This window comes from Centroberyx gerrardi, chromosome 10, assembly GCF_048128805.1.
Source record: "Centroberyx gerrardi isolate f3 chromosome 10, fCenGer3.hap1.cur.20231027, whole genome shotgun sequence".
NCBI lineage: Eukaryota > Metazoa > Chordata > Actinopteri > Beryciformes > Berycidae > Centroberyx > Centroberyx gerrardi.
The window spans coordinates 1,071,799-1,076,798 of record NC_136006.1 but is presented as its reverse complement, the minus strand read 5'-3'; positions in this window follow the sequence as shown (position 1 = coordinate 1,076,798).

Below are 5,000 nucleotides of genomic sequence, written 5' to 3'. Positions count from 1 at the left end.
CTCTACCCTGGACCCTGAACTCTACGATGAACCCTGAACTCTACCCTGGACACCACCCTGGACCCTGAACTCTACCCTGGAGCCTGAACTCTACCCTGAATCCCGAACTCTGAACCCTGAACTCTACCCTGGACCCTGAACTCTACCCTGAATCCTGAACTCTGAACTCTGAACTCCACCCTGAACTCTACCCTGAACTCTGAACTCCAACCTGAACCCTGAACTCTACCCTGAACTGTACCCTGAACTCTGAACTCTACCCTGAATCCTGTACTCTGAACTCTACCCTGAACTCTGAATCCTGAACTCTACCCTGAACCCTGAACTCTACCCTGAACTCTACCCTGAACCCTGAACTCTACCCTGGACACCACCCTGAACCCTGAACTCTACCCTGAACCCTGAACTCTACCTTGAATCCCGAACTCTGAACCCTGAACTCTACCCTGAACTCTGAACTCCAACCTGAACCCTGAACTGTACCCTGAACTCTGAACTCTACCCTGAATCCTGTACTCTGAACTCTACCCTGAACTCTACCCTGAACTCTGAACTCTACCCTGAACTCTACCCTGAACCCTGAACTCTACCCTGAACTCTGAACTCTACCCTGAACTCTACCCTGAATCCTGAATTTTACCCTGAACTCTGAACTCCAACCTGAACCCTGAACTGTACCCTGAACTCTACCCTGAATCCTGTACTCTGAACTCTACCCTGAACTCTGAACTCTACCCTGAACTCTGAACTCTACCCTGAACTCTACCCTGAACTCTACCCTGAACCCTGAACTCTACCCTGAACTCTGAACTCTACCCTGAACTCTACCCTGAATCCTGAATTCTACCCTGAACTCTGAATTCTACCCTGAACTCTACCCTGAACCCTGAACTCTACCATGAACTCTAAACTCTATCCTGATCCTGAACTCTACCCTGAACTCTGAACTCTACCCTGAACTCTGAACTCTACCCTAAATCCTGAACTATACCCTGAACTCTACCCTGAACCCTACCCTGAACCCTGAACTCTACCCTGAACTCTACCCTGAATCCTGAACTCTACCCTGAACTCTACTTTGAACTCTGAACTCTGAACCCTAAACTCTAGTTGAAAGTTTATTTGTCATTTACTATACTACATAGTATACTAAACTCTACCCTGAACTCTGAACCCTAAACCATAAACCTTGAACTTTGAACCCTCCAGCCTGAACGCTGACCTGTGAACAATGAACTGTGAATCCTGGACCCTAGACCTCAAACCACCACCTCTGACCCCTGACCCTGAGGGAGATTCACCTCTTTGAAGGTCCACTGTTAAGGCTTTCAGTCAGTCCAGACCCTCCCAACACTTACACACACAACCCCGCCTCGCTTTTATGTGTTTTGGATGAGACTGAGCCAGAAGAGAGAAAGACAGCTCATGTTGTCCCCCACCAGTGATGGCATCCCCCTCTGGGCCAATCAGTAACAAGATCTACAAATCTGAAAAAGGTCAAAGTTCAGGTCTGTACAAAGGAACAAAGTAAATACATTTTTCAGGCTGTTTGCATTGTCTGATGGGTTTTATTGTTTTTGGTATTTAAGGCTCGTAGCAACTGATAATGTAATAACTTCTTAAAATGTAATAAAACTGTTAATGTAATAAATGACTGGATAATATAATAACATCACATTATTACATTAACCGGCAATTATGACTTCATAAGAGATGTTTTCAACTGATTGTATCATCAGTATGAGTACCATCAGGATGAAGGAATGGACAAATAACTCGCTCAGCTTTATTATTATGGCGCTCTCATATTCTGCTATTGTTATGTTCCCACTGGCCCCCCTCTGTTTCATCATGGGGGGGGCAGTGTGTGTGCGTGTGAGAGTGTGTGTGTGTGTGTGTGTGTGTGTGTGGGGGGGGGGGGTTGGTGGAGGGGGGTGATAAGAAGATAAGAATAGCAGAATATGAGAGCGTCATAATAAATAAAGCTGAGTGAGTTACTGCTGTCTGTCTGCTATGTGCTGTAATGAAGGATTGAGGTCCGACTATTTAACAGCTACCATGGTGTCAGTGACTCTGTCATCACACACACACATACACACACACACACACACGACATAGCTCTCTCACTCTGTTACTTACATAAGTGCACACACACACACACACACAGTAACTTGAGTACACGAAAACTCATATACACAAACATGCAAAACACACAATAACACACACACAGAAACCGAGACAAACACATGCACAACATACACCCACACACACACTCTCTCTCTCTCTCAGCAGCTGCGAGGGCGAGCCAACATGATGTATAGTCAACACCTCATCACATCCACACTGGGTCGACACCAACAATGTGCTAACAGCTTAGGGAGCGCTTGATTTGTCTATCCCAGCATGCCAGGTGGGCTGGCACACTGATGACCATGACACTGAAGAGCTGGTCTCAGTTTACGATGTCTAACTGACTAACACAGTCACACATGCAGATATATACTATACTGTACATAAATAAAGACTGTAGAGCTGAGTCTCCATGATGGAGGAACACTGTAGAAGTCTGTTAGTTAATAAAGTGTAAATCTGTATCAAGCAGCTAGAAGCAGAGAGCAGCTGAGTCAGCTTGTTGTGGTGTGGCTGTAGATCCATTCAGTAACGCTCTCAGTAAAAGTGAATAGTGTGATAAGGTGGATTTGGTTACTGTGACACAGTAAACTGTCTTGTCTTTAGCCCTAGTCTCTACTCCAAAACACTCTGAGTTGTAGCTTGAGAAGAGTCAGCTCAGTTAACCTGAACAAACTGTTAGCTAGCTAACTAGCCGGCAAACACACTGATGTTAATGTCAACATGCTAACGCTAGCTACTACTAGCTACGTTAGCTAGTGTGCTAATCAGATGTGTTAACAACAAGACAGTGATGTTAGCTGACCAGATACTATGGTTAGCTAGCTAACAAGCTGACATTATCTAAACACTAAATCAATCAGATGGATCAGTGATGAAATGATCAGTTCAGTCAGAAACAGACAGAAATTATCCATCTGTTCAATGTCTTGCTATTTTTGTGAGTCTTGCTCTTCCTGATGTTTGTTCTATATCATTCTGTTCTATGGTTGATTGTTGATCAGTTAAATCTAGTTAGGCTTGTTCTCTTGAGACAGACTGTGATAACTTGAACTTCAATTCTGTTGAGAAACACAATCAGCTGTTCACAGAGCTGAAGACCTCCAACATGGCCGCTCTCTATCCACATACAGACAGTAGACTATTCATACTCTTCTGCATTAGGAGCAGCTGGGTACTTAATACTCAAAACAAATAAATGTATCTCACTGAATTGCTTTTGAAGTCACACTGCATCAACAGTGGGATGTAGTGCAGGTTAACCCTCCTAAATTCAGTTTAGCACCTTTTTATTTGTGGAATAGATTATGTGATTAGATTAGACTTTATTGATCCCCGTGGAGAAATTAGGTCGTTGGAGCACAAAAAGTAACAGGATACAGCAGGGAAAAGACAAACAGAGGAGGCTATGAGCAAAATAAAAGAGTCATATAATAATATGCAATGAAATGAGTAACAGACTAATAATACAATAAAGCAATATAGAAAAATAAACAACTGTGGGGTTCTGTAAATGCCAAAGTTTATCGCATTTTTAGCCTGAGGGAAAATTATGTTTTTCTGAAAGTAAGAGTGTAATTGACCTCATCACTGATCAGCAGAGATCCTGCAGACCTGAAGTGATGTTTCACTCGGGTCAGGCCTTACACCCTTTGTCCCATCGATGAGACTTCAGGACTTTTTTTTGTTTTTTAGCTACCCAGCTGTTTCTAACAGGCTTTCCTCTTTCGCTGTCCAACAAGCCTCAGATCTGCCCCACACATCTGAAAACCTCACTGATAACCCTGATAGAAACCTGATAGAAACCTGATAGAAACCTGATAGAAAGCCTTCACCTGATCACACACTGCAGCTGATGAGGAGAAACTCGGCTTGTTTTTATAGCCAGCCCGTCCCAGACCAACACACACACACACACACACACACACACACACACAAATGATGTAGAAAGACTGTAGAAAAAACTCCCTGGACAATAACAATACACTGCACCATACATTTTATTATTAGTTGTTTGGGAACTAAAATATAACAATAATGTTCTTAGTCAAATAATCTGGTTAAAGCCGCTCTAGTCCAGATTTGACTGTTAAATATTAAAGCTAATAATAAAAATAAAAATGTGTTTTTAGTCAACGAGCCTGCTTCTATGGCTGTAACAGCAGTTTGTCTCCACTATTTCCAATGTATTGTTGAAAACAATGGGAGTCAGTGAGTTCAAACCTGCAGCAGAACAAACAGCAGGAGCTTCTGACTGGAAATACATCGCTGGGTTTAGACTCTTAAAGGTCCATATTCTCCAGTTTCCAGAGTTTTATTTTGTGTCTTTCTGTCCATTCAAAGCTGTGTGTGTGGTGTCATGAACCAAAAACACTCTCAATCCTTTTCTCCACGTTCATTTTCCAGCATCTCTCTGAGCCTTACCAAGAACAGGCCGTTTCTGTCTCCGTGTCTTTAAGGCTCATTAATATTAACGACCCTCCGTTCCGATCGGCTAACCGTTTCGAGAGCGAAACGTGAGACGCCGCGGCCCGGCGGCTACAGGTAGGGAAAACTCTCCGGTAATAAACGATGACGACCGCTCGACCGCTTTGAAAAAAACACTTTGTTAGTCTATTATTTCTTACAGAAATGATAATGAGCGAACCTTTGTGACGCCACAAAGTTACAGAAGTCCAAACGGCTCGTTTAGAGGCTCGCTTTTCTAATATGGATTGTGTGGATTTACTTTTGATACTTTCACCATGTTTAGATACACATCCAACTCCTTTATCATCACAGAGGAGAGGGAGTCCTGCTTTACATGATATGGGACCTTTAATAGGCAATATGGTGGTGATAGGAAAAAAACTAAAATTACATCAGTTCTC